The sequence below is a fragment of the Triticum aestivum genome, chromosome 1A (genome assembly GCF_018294505.1).
Source record: "Triticum aestivum cultivar Chinese Spring chromosome 1A, IWGSC CS RefSeq v2.1, whole genome shotgun sequence".
Lineage (NCBI taxonomy): Eukaryota > Viridiplantae > Streptophyta > Magnoliopsida > Poales > Poaceae > Triticum > Triticum aestivum.
In genome coordinates, this window is record NC_057794.1 from 123,886,930 (window position 1) to 123,901,547 (window position 14,618).

The 14,618-nt window shown below is 45.5% G+C and overlaps 1 pseudogene across 1 annotated transcript; it reads right to left on the reverse strand.

Annotated features, from left to right (window-relative positions):
* Nucleotides 1-1,712: 1,712 nt before the first annotated feature.
* On the reverse strand, nucleotides 1,713-7,626 carry LOC123040329 (probable cellulose synthase A catalytic subunit 1 [UDP-forming]; annotated as a pseudogene). The gene is made up of 14 exons (XR_006418130.1): nucleotides 7,245-7,626; nucleotides 6,397-6,592; nucleotides 5,995-6,185; nucleotides 5,797-5,881; nucleotides 5,514-5,706; nucleotides 5,070-5,336; nucleotides 4,623-4,968; nucleotides 4,406-4,543; nucleotides 4,190-4,315; nucleotides 3,878-4,090; nucleotides 3,545-3,803; nucleotides 3,183-3,379; nucleotides 2,737-3,087; nucleotides 1,713-2,522 (listed from the first exon to the last, which is right to left on the reverse strand). The product of XR_006418130.1 is annotated as a probable cellulose synthase A catalytic subunit 1 [UDP-forming] (transcript).
* Nucleotides 7,627-14,618: the final 6,992 nt, after the last annotated feature.

The window sequence follows — 14,618 nt, forward strand, 5'->3', positions numbered from 1 at the left end:
TGCAGTCCGAATTGGACAACGGAAGGGGGCGGCGCCCCCCTTTCCTACTCCCTCTCCCTCTCCTTCCTTCCCCCTCTCTTCCTTGTGGAGGAATCCTACTAGGATTGGTAATCCTAGTAGTACTCCCTCTCCTTGGGCGTGCCCCTAGGGCCGGCCGGCCTCCCCCTCCTTCCTTTATATACGGGGGGCAGGGGGCACACTAGAACACACAAGTTGATCTTTTAGCCGTGTGCGGTGCCCCCCTCCACAGTTACACACCTCGGTCATATCGTCGTAGTGCTTAGGTGAAGTCTTGCGCCGGTAACTTCATCATCATTGTCGCCACACCGTCGTGCCGACGGAACTCTCCCTCGACCTTAGCTGGATCAAGAGTACGAGGGACGTCACCGAGGCTGAACGTGTGCTCATCGCGGAGGTGCCGTATTTTTGGTACTTGGATCAGTTGGATCGCAAAGACGTTCGACTACATCAACCGCATTACTAAACGTTTCCGCTTTCGGTCTACGAGAGTGCGTGGACACACTATCCCTGCTCGTTGCTATGCTTCTCCTAGATAGATCTTGCGTGATCGTAGGCAAAAAATTTGAAATACTACGTTCTCCAACAAAACAAGCTTACTAGATACATTAGAAACAAACACCACCCTAGACGTTTAGGAGCTCCTAAGCCATCTCCACACATTGACGAACCGGCTTCCTAACCCATCTCCGCACAGATCTGCAAGGTCACAAGACGTGAGGGAGAGAGGACTCATGAACTCGCAAGCGACCATCAAGAGGGATAAGTGCAGTTGCGTAGCCAGGATCGATGAACGCCTCGGGCCAACCTTGCATCTACAGTAGCCACAGTGGTGAATAGTAGCTGTAGAAATGAACAGTATACAAAGGATTATGCCTCCACACCCCAGACCAAGGAAAGGAGAGCGGGGAATGGGCTGGTAATCCACATCTGAGCCGCTCCCGATGAACGGTAAATGCAAAAAAAAACTATTTTACATCTAAGAAGCTCGAGTTTTTTATTAGCGTGCATTTTTTCATGCTCAAATGACATTCGAGAAGCTCATGCACAAAAAAATCAAGAGTAAACAATGCAGTTTTTCAAAGTTTCTTTGAGTTAAAAAATTTCTTTTTCACGAGCTCCTCAAATGTCCTAACACTGTGAAAAGTTGCACACACCTTGCGCACTCAAGCATCTTAGATGCCGGGGGGGGGGGGGGGGGGCGATCTGATTTCTTTGATTATTTTTCTTTTTGCTGATTTTGATAAATTTACTGTACACGCACGTGTAGATGAGCCCGTGTTATGCTATTCTCCGATCTCGGGAATGGCCCTCGATCTCATAGGCTGTACGGCTCGGTGCCGAATGGCAGTGTTTCAAGCATCAAAGCAAGCTAATAGCAATAGTTCAATCTACCAAACATTATTAACTGAAATATCGCCACGCATCGGTTCATGCCAAATTTTTAACCAACACAAAGAACATCACAATCAAGCGGATGCATGACAATTCATATTCCTTGGCCCGGTTGACACCAGGATTGCAGAAGAGTTGATGAACAGCTGCCTTATATAAATAGTTTGTGTTATAGTGTGTATAAATACGTTCTGACATACTCCCTCCGTTCCAAAATAGATGATTCAACTTTGTACTAACTTTAATACAAAGTTGGGTCATCTATTTTGGAACGGAGGGAGTAATATTTATACTCTATAAGCAACAAACAACAGGTAGTACCATCACAAATGGAAAAAGAGAGACAGAGAGAAGATTGCAATGTACGCTGCAGGTTTCGTAGGCAAGGGTACTAAATACTTCCTAACAAAGGGGCAATAATTTAATAAAACTCCGCCTTCATCTACAACAACAACAACAAAAATCCCATCTAACCCCCTCCGGTATTTACACGAGGGGGGCAGATACTCTCCGGCGCCGATCAGCAGTTGACGCCGCACTGCCCCATGGCGACGGCTTTCTGGGTATCTGATATGAAAGGGTCGATCTTCACCCACAGGAGGGAGAAGATGGAGGCGAGGAGGATGGACCAAACGATGACGATGGTTGGCGTGCGGTTCTGCTTTCCCCATGAGACCCTTGAGGAAGGGGTAGAGATGGAGGATCACCCAGATTGAGAAGAAGAGCTTTCCGAAGAGTGGACCCCAAGACTGGTAACCGCTGTTGATGGCATATGATATGCCTGCCACCATACCCACCAGGTTAATCACAAGGACGGTGGTCGGAGGGATGAGGAGACTGGTCCACTTGAACACATATAGCTCGGCAAAGTCGCCGTCCTCGTCGTTTGCCTTCGAGGTAACCGTGAAGTTGGTGTCGATCCCGGCCAACACCTTCAGCAGACCCTGGAACACTGCAAAAAGATGGGCAGATGTGCCACCAATAACCCAGAACTGCTCGTTTCTCCACCAGTCCTCGATGCCGACACCACTCCATCGGAGCTCCAATATACCCGTGGCAAAGATGGAGGCAAACATAAGAATAAAGAACGTCCCAGCATAATTACTGATCTGCATGTCAGAAAGAATATATCAACATCAAAAAAAATTCTGACACAAAGACACCTGATTGTGAGGGTTTTAGCAATGCGAGATTTAACAAGAGGAACAAAGCTCTGCAGAAGTAGGATGATCAGCCAAAACATTTTTCGCTCATGGTCATTAACAACATATCAAGTGACATAATGCAGATAACAATAACGCGGAAGGGTTTCTTGTTACTAACCTCAGGAATGATAAATTTGTTGGTGAGGAGACAGATAGCAGGAAGCACACAATAGGCAATAAGTGGGAGGGATGTTATTGGATAAACAATGGTGTTGATGTAAGCCACCCTCTCCAGAAGTTTCAACCGCCCACCGTAGTTGTACCAGATAGGACAATGTCTGCTAAACAGAATTTCAACTGACCCAAGAGCCCATCGGAGAACTTGATTAAGTCGGTCAGAGAGATTGATTGGTGCAGAACCCTTGAAACAAGGCCGTGGTGGCATGCAGTAGATTGATATCCATCCTCTTGCGTGCATTTTAAACCCAGTAAGAATATCTTCAGTAACTGAACCATAGATCCAGCCAATCTGAAACAACATAAAAGAAAATCTCACTTCCAGTTTCGTATCTCAGCATAAGACTTAGAGAAAAGAATAAGGAAAACTATGACTCTCACACTAACCTCTTTTCCCCATTCGGTTTTGTCCTCATATCCACAGCTGATGACATGGATGGCTTCCTTTAGTAGGGAAGCTGGATTCGTTGAAGGTGGTATGCCTCCTTGAGTCATAAAGGTGGATGCAGTAAATATAGGAGACTGACCAAATCGTTTCTCCAATCTCTTCTGGGACATAAGCATGGACCTTTCATCCTCATAACCTGATGAGATCCAGAAAGAGTGATTAGTTGAAGCAAGTCATAGCTCAGAATCTCAAGAACCAAAAGGAAGACTAAATAGAAGCATAATATTGTAGGGATTCAGTATATACAGCGCTTGCTTTCAGATGCCAAGAATAAATGTAAGTAAAAATTGCAAGCACATACCTTCTATACCCTCTTCTATATCGTCCATGTTGAAGATGGGAGCAGAAGACTCGGTTCTCTTCATCATACGGTTTTTGTTATCCATATAGCTCTTGCTCTTTTTCTTTCTGCCACCACAGCAGCTCTTGACAACAATGTTAGGTTCCAAATCAGCCTCAGTTAATACAGGATCATAGCCATACAAGGCCTGCCTATTGAAACAGCATCCTGTCCCGACATACATTGGACCCTGAATGCCATCTAAACCTTTCATGTTGATCTGCAAAGAGGAAAAGCATGTAAGAGACAAGAAAGTGTTGTCGTCATGATGAACACAGACAGCACCAGACTTACATCAAAGAAAACTATGTTGCGATTAGCATATCGATCGTGCAAATCAATGCCGTCAAATCTTTGTGGAAATTGGACATAGCAAGTTTTCCTTCCTAGAGCGGGATCCATCATGAAGCACATTGCTTCTCTAAGAGCTTTGCTGCTATTGAAGTAGTGATCACAATCCACATTAAGAAGATAGGCACCATTTGTCAATACAGCAGATACACGAATCTGCCAACCAGCAAAAGGTATGTAATTGTATAATTAGCAACGAGCCAGATAAAATCCAATGCAATGTACATAAGTAAATTTGCAGAAGAGAACACATACCAGTGCATTCATCGCACCAGCCTTCTTGTGATGCTGGAAACCTGGTCTCTTTTCACGAGAGACATACACAAGCCATGGTAACTCATTACCTTCAGTGTCAAGGCCACCACTGTGCCCCAAGAACACCTGAATTCCACAAAAAGTAAGTTTAATACATAAGATTCAAATTAGGTCAACATTATTTTCAAGCGACAGACGCATTGAAGTAAAAGGTACCTGAATCATGCCAGGATGGTCCCTAGGGTTATTCCCAGGCCAAGCAGTGCCATCGGCCATGGTCCACCCCTCTTCAGGCACTTTTTGGGCTTTGGCAACAAGTGCATTGATTCGTATTTTAAATTCTTCATACTCTCTCTGAAACAAAGCATACCCCAAAGTTAATGTCCAAGCAGAATTTGGGGAAAGCAATCTAAGCATGTGGTTTGTAGCTTACCTTCATTGCTCGTCTTTCCTTCACAAAAGAAGGCTGGATTTTGTCCTTTAGGTAATCTATTTTTTGCTGAAAGTAAAACTCCGGGGCCCTTGGTTCAATGTTGTGCTTCTTGCAAAACGGAACCCACTTCCTAGCAAATTCTGCAGTTTCTGAGAGCGACTCGAATGTCAACATAGCCGAACCATCATCAGAAACATAGCATGACACTTTGTCAACAGGGTAATCCACAGCAAGAATGGACAGGACAGTATTTGCTGTGATCAGGGGAGGTTCCTTCAGTGGATCCACTGTACTGACAAAGATATCAATGGGACACAGCTGTGATGGCTCTCCCTCCCTATCATACCTGCGACATTAGATTACGCACCTCAGGACACATAATGTAAATGAAAGATGTTATGCTGCCAAAAATCATGAACAAATGTAGACCCATTTGTCGTAACTTACCTCAATGCAAGCCTGTCAAGGTATGTTTCACGGTTGATTGGATACCATTTTGGAAACTGATCTAGAAGCCAAGACAAGGCGAACCAAATCTCACAGATAACAGACACTAGCCATAATCCATAAGCATCACGCACTGGATGAGTGACACGATACTGGAAGAAGAAGCACAGGATGATAAGTCGGAGAATGATCACTATCCGGTAAAGGTTGAGCTGGTTTGCAGGAATAGGCACTATACGGCTCAGAGGTAGACGTGCATCATCAACCCTGCAAAGACAAAAGTACAGATATCTCAGTTTCATTGAGTCATTTCCAATCGAACAACAAAGTGTAACAACACTACAGGTAAAGCATAGTCAAGAGAAAAATTACAGATCCTAATCAACTCAGAAACATAAATTATCAGAATAGTCACTGATTATAATGGAGAAAGGTTATTTATACATTTGCATATCTTCGCCATTTGAGCCAGTTCCTTCCATGTCTCCTCCTCCTCTTGCATCTGGATATTTATTGGTCACCTGCATCATGTTTTTGTCCTGCTTAACCCTCCAGCTTTCAACTCTTTCCTTCCAGTCAACACTGTTAAGCCCATAGGAGTTCAAGTCCTTCGAAGGGTCCACAATCCTCACAGGAACTGATATCATAGTAGAGAAATGTTAATATTTTCATCAGATGAGCAAACAAATTGTCCAAAAGAAGCTATTTATGATAGACAGGAATATACCTGGGACACTTGGATCGACATAGCTTGATGTTGGGCTGCGGATAGAGTGGCGATCAGGGGAAGCATCAGGGATTTCACCGGAGATCTGGAAAAGATTTTCAATGCATTAATGCACAAGAGCAAGGGATTCTGACAGAAACAAGCTCAGCTTTCAAGAATGCATGAAAAAAAACAAGTGTCTGAATGATAGGTATTTACCTGTTGCCCACTTGTCAGCCGAGGAATACGATGATGAGGTTCATGGCGAGAGGATGAAGACAAATCAATGTCTTCTCCTTGACCCTGCAGCTGCCACTCTGGACCTTTGCCATTCCCTTGCTTATAGTTGAACTCATTGTCCAGGTCATCAACATCTTCTTCCTCCTCATCTCCCGGAACTCGGGGGCTACCTGAATTTTGTCAACGAGTGATGCATACATCAATTAGCATGACTTATAAACAAAAACATAAGAATATGAGGTGGATGGGTTTAATTTTATATGTCGAGCAACAAGCAGTATACCACAACTTTGGCTCATATAAAGCAAGCAGAAAGCAGACTTCCATATGTAATTCTCATACAGATCACATAACAAATCAACATGTTGTATAGAAACAAACCTTTCAGCCTCTTGTATCTGGTCTTGCACTGAGGACAGCATTTGACCCCATCCTTGCGTTCATACTCATAGCAAGGGCGGCAGACCGGGAAGGCGCACTCATTGCAGGCGACAAAGACATCGCCGGTGGCCGAAACGCCAACAGTGTCACCACATATCTGGCAGCCCTGACCACCCGCGCCTTTTACCTCCTTACCCTGCATCAGTAAGATCAAAACAAGGTCAGCACACACCCGTGCGAAATTACACAGCTTGCTAGGAGACACAGCAATCCCCCATGTACCATAATCGATCAGCAATAAGTCATCTTCTTGGCTTAAAGTTGAAACTATGATCCAAAATCGGGAATGGCATGAATAGTTTGATGTTAAGGTAAGGTAGACTGATCAGTCAATACTGAACATGGTCCCAATATATCGGTGAGGTCTGGAACAGATAATCCCCATGTCATGAATGGCATGTCATTGAGAGGAACAGTTTGCGGTTGTGGGTGTGGGTGTGGGTGTCGGTGTGTGGGTTGTGGATGTGGGAGTGTGGGTTGTGGGTTGTGGGGGGTACGGATAACCCCGACGCTGAACATCTCCCAATTGCTCCACCGCTCGTCAATTCCATACATGAAAAGGGCCACCATTAACGGACAGGGGAAATGCGGCAAGACTACGAATCCAACGCACGAGCACCCCCACAGATTCATGCGTAATCGGGGGAAATTCGAGCTGTTACACCTAACACCGCAACCTAGATCCACCGACTCGCCTTTCGCACCAGATCCACCGACGCGCGGACACGCGCACCGCATGAACGAGCCGTGACGAACAGAAATGGCGCCGACGAATTAAGGCACCGTACCGGGGCGGGCGCGTCGCCGTCGTGGCGGATCATGACGAACTCATTGCGATTGTGCGACCCCGCGACCATCCCCCGGTTGGCCGCCATCTTTCCGCTGCCCGGCCGCCCTCACACACCACCGGCGGCGGTGACGAAGGCGAGAGAGAGAGGCACGGAGAGGCCGAGCTGCCGCTCTAGATCCGAGAGGAATAGGTGGAGATCGCCACCATTCCCGGATACCCCCGCGCGCGAGCTCTCTCTCAGCTCGCTTCTGCAATGCTGCTGCCGCTGCTGCTCCTCCTCCTCCACTCCTCCTATCTTGTCATGGCAAAGAGAGAGAAAAAGTGTTGTCCTTTGTCTCCTATTTCAGCGATTCCCGGAAGCCACCTTTGTGTCTGCGACTGTGCACAGCGTGGGAGCGATGGAGTGTAAACAGCGCAGCTGGCTCGGCTCATGCTTTGCATTAAACTAACCCGTCTGGTAATCCGTTCTTGTCCCAATAATGGCGGTTGAGGCGCCGCTGTCAATGCCCGTCGGTGGCCTCTTTCTTTACTCCTCTGTTTCTGGTCTAACGAAATTTGATTGGGGGTCGGAATCTTCTTCGGTCTCGTAGCTCCGTGCATGGAAAAGGATTTGAGATTTGTCATCGCATTTCAACAACATTCGTTCGTTTATTTGTGGTAATGGTAGTATCGCCGGCGAGATGCATGAAAGTCAAGTGCCAAGCCCTCTACATAATGTTAAATTTGAAAAAATATCAGGAATTTAAAAAAAACTAAAATTTTGGATATCAAATCTGGGTGTCCATTCTACTCTCATGTTTAGTTTCGTGAAGAAATAAAATACTCCCTCCATCACAAAATAAGTGTCTTAAGTTTAATACTACAACTTATGTTGGGACCGGAAAGTACATGATATCTATGCATGGAAAAAGATTTGAGATTTGTCATCACAATTCAACAACATTCATTCTTTTTTTTTGTGATAGTGGTAGTATAACGTCCATGAGATGCATCGGAGCTCTCGGGTGCCAAGGTCCTTATATAATACTAAAAAATTCTTGAATATGCACGAGTGTGCATATCATATATTAAAAAAGAAAGGCAAATGATGTCTCCACCAGAAGTTTACAAATACATGTCCGTATGGCTTTTACTCCCATAAACACTCTACGTATACAAATATAGACCCTACTCCTCCCGACTAACCCACCTATGTAATCCACGCAGAAATGCATCCAACTTCCCTTTGAGCAGTCCTGTCGGAGCCCACACCTTACTCTCAGACCTCACATTGCCGATGAGCCTCTCAATCGATGGCGAAGCTGAAAGTGCTAGTTATCGACTAAAGGGGGGTGAATAGGCGATTTTTATGAAAGTATTCAATACACAGGGGTTTTGAAGACCAACGGTATAAATGAACCTATTGATATGCAGCGGAAGGTAGACTACACTAGACAGGCCATAGTCAAGTAAGTAATGAAGTGAAAGCACGAAGGCTATCAACAGCTAGGTAGTATGGATCAGGATGGAAGAAGGTATGAAGCCAAACAATAAACAGACTTTAAGCAGTGAAGACACTCAGATCATGCAAGCAGTCAATGACTTCACGAAGACAAACGTAAAGTAAAAGGAAGTGAAGGATAGAACCAGTTGCTTGGTGAAGACAAGGATTTGGTAGACCAATTCCAGTTGCTGTGACAACTGTATGTCTGGTTAGGGAGGCTGAGATTTAACTCAGAAGACCGCGTCTTCACCTTATTCCCCTTGAGCTAAGGACACACGTTCCTCGCCCAATCACTCTGGTAAGTCTTCAAGGTAGACTTTCAAACCTTCACAGACTTCGTTCGCCGGCAATCCACAATGACTCTTGGATGCTCAGAATGTGACGCCTAACCGGCTAGAGGATTCACAGTCCTCAAGTGTAACAAGTCTTCAGATCACGCGGACAGAAAGACTTTAGTGATGCCTAACACTCTTTGGCTCTGGGTGTTTTGGGCTTTGTCCTCGCAAGGATCTCTCTCTCAAATACTTCGAAGGTGGGTTGCTCTCAAACGACAAAAGTCGTGCACTAACTCTGAGCAGCCACCAATTTATGGTGTAGGTGAAAGTGCGTTATATCGACTAGAGGGGGGTGAATAGGCGATTTTTATGAAAGTCTTCAAAACGTGGAAGTTTCGAAGACAAACGATAGAAATAAACCTATTACCATGCAGCGGAAAGTAGACTACACTAGGCAAGCCATAGTCAAGTATTCAAGTGAGAGCACAATGACTAATAGCAACAATGCAGTAAGGATCAGGTAGGAAGATATTATGAAGCCAAACAGAACACGCAGTCACTTAGTGAAGACAAAAGATAGTGCAATCATACAATGACTTCACAAGGAGTAACAGTAAGTAGAGGGACGGGAAGGATGAAACCAGTGACTCGTTGAAGACAATGATTTGTTGGACCAGTTCCAGTTGCTGTGACAACTGTATGTCTGGTTAGGGCGGCTAGGTATTTAAACCTGAGGACACACAGTCTCGAACACCCAGTCCTGAACACGCAGCTCAGGACACCCAGTCCTCACCGTATTCCCCTTGAGCTAAGGTCACACAGACCTCGCCCAATCACTCTGGTAAGTCTTCAAGGTAGACTCCCAAACCTTCACAGACTTCGTTCACCGGCGATCCACAATGTCTCTTGGATGCTCAAAACGCGACGCCTAACCGGCTGAAGGATGCACAGTCCTCAAGTGTAATAAGTCTTCAGATCACACAGACACGAAGACTTAAGTGATGCCTAATTCTCTTTGGCTCCGGGTGGTTAGGGCTTTATCCTCGCAAGGAATTCTCTCTCAAAGGCTTCGAGGTGGGTTGCTCTCAAACGACAAAAGCCGTACACTAACTCTGAGCAGCCAACCGTTTATGGTTGTAGGGGGTGGGCTATTTATAGCCACTAGGCAACCCGACCTGATTTGTCCGAAATGACCCTGGGTCACTAAGGAACTGACACGTGTTCCAACGGTCAGATTTCAAACTCACACGGCAACTTTACTTGGGCTACAAGCAAAGCTGACTTGTCCGACTCTGGACAAGATTCGCTCTCATAGTCTTCACTCGAAGACATAGGTTTTGTTTAAGCATCACTTCAGTCATTCTGAATGGTTCTCTTGGACCCCACTTAATAGTACGGTGGTTCCTATGACTCAACAAGGAAGAGGAAAAAGAGCTACGAAAGATCTAAGTCTTCGAGCTCCACAGGCTTCATGCGATGTCTTCTCTTGTCATAGTCTTCAATGTGAATATCTTCATATACCACCTTTGACATCAATGTCTTCATAAATTTTTAGGGGTCATCTCTGGTAAGAAAACCGAATCAATGAGGGACTTCTACCTGTGTTATCCTGCAATTCTCACAAACACATTAGTCCCTCAACTAGGTTTGTCGTCAATACTCCAAAACCAACTAGGGGTGGCACTAGATGCACTTACAGTAGGGGTGGCTATTTATAGCCAGGGGAAACCCAACCTGATTTGTCCGAAATGACCCTGGGTCACTAAGGAACTGACACGTGTCCAACAGTCAGATTTCAAACACACGCGACGGCTTGACTTCGGCTACAGGTAAAGCTGACTCATCCAGCTCTGGATAAGATTTGTTCTCATTGTCTTCGCTCGAAGACTTAGGATTTGATTGAGCATCACTTCAGTCACTCTGATTTTGTTCACTTGGACCCCACTTAACAATACGGTGGTTCCTATGACTCAACAAATAAGAAAAGAAAATGACGAAGCAACTATGTCTTCGCACTCCATAGTCTTCATGTGCTTCTCATGTCATAATCTTCACTGTGAATATCTTCACAGACCACCATTGTCTTTAATGTCTTCACACATTTTTAGGGGTCATCTCTGGTAGGTAAACCGAATCAATATGGGACTACTACATGTGTTATCCTGTAATTCTCACAAACGCATTAGTCTCTCAACCAAGTTTGTTGTCAATACTCCAAAACCAACTAAGGGTGGCACTAGATGCACTTACAATCTCCCCCTTTTTGGTGATTGATGAAAAACCGGTTGAAGTTTTCAACGGGGATAAGAGTATGTGAAAAATTAAGGATTAAGGCATTGTCTTCATAATTAGCAAAGGCTCCCCCTAAAGATGCGCATGTAAGTAGTTTGCTTTTGAATGCAGATGCACATGGCAGGTTTTACTTTTGGAGATCCCTTTCAACTTATGAAGACAATTCATCATGCATATATAAAGAGATAACGAAGATAATGACATGCATAATGAAAAATGGACGTCTGCGGAATGACTTCATGCGGAATTTATTATTGCATCACAAGATAGCAGAAAAAGTAGCAAACGGCCATCGAGTTTAAGTGTTACAACTCAAAAAACCAAATGTTTCAAAAGACAAGAGTTATAAAGACTTAGCAAAAATAATGCAACCACCCAATAAGGACCCGCTTGAAGACTATCAACTCATAAGCTTCTCCCACTTTTGTCAGTAATGACCAAAAAGGTTTGAAGACATAGAGTATCTACGCGTTCCCATCAGGAGTAGATGAAGGAGCAGGGTCGACGTTGGAGATCGGTGGTGCAAACGGGCCTGATGCAGTGTTGAGATGTAGTGCAGCCATGGTTGGCGAAGTGGCGTCCTCTTCTTCATCAACGACTCTCGCAACAACAGTTGCAGCCGAATATGAACGCTCAGAATCTTCAATTGAGGGACTATGGCGCCAGCTTGCATTTTGTGGAGGCCTGGAATCAAACTTGAAGTTCTTAGTGGAGCCATCTTCACGAAAGATCGTCTTCAGGACAAAGCATGAGACTCTTCCAGTACCGTCGACAGGCTTCATGGGCAACAAATGAGTTCTTGGTGGCCAAGTTTCAAATGCGATTGACATCCACCAAGATACTCTGCATCTGACGCTTTAGCCAGTCATGATGCTTATCCTGCCTCTGATGCAAGGCCACAAGAAGCTCTCGATCATTGAGTACACGAGATCTCTTTCGAGGCCTTTGGGCAACCGTACTTGCAGTGGCTTCGGTGTTGGCACGATGTGGCACTCTCATATTCCCAGCCAGAGGATAAGTAGGGGTTGCAACATTGGGGACAAGAATTCCCTCCATTGGTTGTGAGAAGCTTTGATGATCAGCATTATGAAGATGTAGAGGCTTCTTGGTAGGCTCAGGGTAGATGGCTTCAATGGACAGATCAACCTCAAGAAGAAAAACAAGATGGTTGCACGCTGAGGGCTGATAGTCAATAGTAGAATGGAGCTTGATCAGGCGCATCACCCATGGAGCATAGAATTTTAGGCCAAACAGAATCCCAGATGCAGCGAGTTATCTGATGAAGAAATCCTGGGTATTGAATCTGATGCCAAAGTCTTCATGGCTCCTTCAAGTTTGGCTTCAGAAGAATGTCCCTTGATTGGCCATAGAGTACGCCTCAGAATGTGGTATACTATGCGGGGTAAGTACTCGAGGTCTTTCATGAAGAATTCTTTGGGGTATTCAGCATCTTGAGGCAATGACTTCATCATACTGAGCATCTCACTCATATTTGGCTCACGCCTCTGGAAGATACTCTATAGTTCATCTCGATGACGCTGACAGCCAGGCTCGTAGAACTCACCTAGAGTGGGCAGGGAAGTAAGCTCGATGATGTCTTGAGCTTTGGCTCCATGATGCACATCACCTGTCATCCACTCAAGAATCCATGTCTTCATATCCCTGTTGTAGCCATGAATATGAAGTGTAGCATAGAACTGCAGTAGAAGCTCTTCATTCCAGTGCTCTTTGTCTGTCACAAATGGCAGAAGACCAACATCCCTAAAGCAGTTAAGCGCTTCTTCAAGACAGGGCAGCCCAGCAATAGCTTCACAGTCAAGACGCATGTGTGGAAAGATTCGCTCTTGATTTTATAGAATGCAGGAGTAGTAGTTGCGCTGCTGATGGCTCCAGAATCGATCGGAAGAGATCTTTGGCTTCGAGTAGGGATTCTTGGCACCGTCAAAGAAGGTGTTGTGGGCTCTGAAGCTGTGCACGTTAAAAGAACCTGGTGTAGTTGCAACACCTGGAAGCCTTGGCAGCCGTGGCTTGGGCTTCTGAACTTGTGGCCTCTACTCCTGATAGTCATACTGTGGTCCGGGAGCAGTGGGAGGAACCATAATAGGCCATCTAACTGTGACAAGCTAACCATGATCATAGTCATGTTCCATGGTGTGAGGCCTTGGAGGTGGAATAGTGACTTCAGCTTCCACATTGGCTTCAGGCTCCACATGAGCTTCAGCCATGACTTGATCAGGCTCCACGGTGTCATTGGCTTCAGTGGTGTTGTTTGTGGCAGCCTCGGTGTTTTGAACCTCCGTTTGTTCAATAACAGGAGGTTCGGGCATAATCACATTCTCCTCGAGAATGACTTAATCAGGAGCAAGGGGTGTGGCAACTCTTTCTTCTTCTCGTGCTTCTTCATTATCTTCATCGGCTGATGCAGCCAGAATGTCTTCAGCATCTTTGGCTTCAGACTCAGAGACATTCACATTAGGGGTGGCTTCAGGAAACACTTGACGTGCTACTAAGCTTTGTTGCACCTCCCCTTCTGAAATGCTCGACATGGCGACCTGTGGCCTAGGGCCTTTGTGAAGCCTGTGAAATGCGGGTGACGCCTCTAGTGATGGAGTGGTCTGCACCATGTAGTTGTCGTCGTCAAGCACCGGAGTGGTGACTTGAGGAGTTGGTGTTATTGGTGTCTCATCATGGATGGGGGTGTCTTGCTGAGTGCGCTCGACCCATGAGTCATCCTGAGCGATTAGCGTCAAAGGATGACCAATGCTGATAAGTTCACTGTTCGTAAGAACAGGTGATGATACCGACTGGGGATCGAGCTGAGGAAGGAATACATCATCATTAACATTGTCTTCATGACCAATGTCTTCAACTGTGATGGGGTCAACAGCTGGAACTTCTTCATCTTTAGGAGCCTTTGTGGAAGCAGGCTCATGGATCACAAGACGTCGCTCTTGGTTGGTGGAGGCTGGACGAGCAACAAAAATGGGGTCAACGATGAGGGGCTCAGAGGCCAAAGCACACTCTTTCTTGGATGACTTTGTCTTCAATTTATTCTTTGATGGGGCATCATCAGACGCATCCTTGTGCTTGCATTTCCTAGCTTCGGCTTCAGCTGCCCTTGTCTTCTTCAGCTCTGAAGCTGCTGAGGTGACCTTAGGCTTCGAGCCTGTCATACTGGCAGGGAAGACAATGTGAGGTTCTTCCTACCTTGGTACTTCACTTTGGGCTTCAGCAAACTTCTTCTTTGCCTTGGCAGCCATTCTGGGGTCGATGCCAGGATGCCCAAGAGCTTTGCGCTTTTCAGCTTCATTGTGTGTTTGAA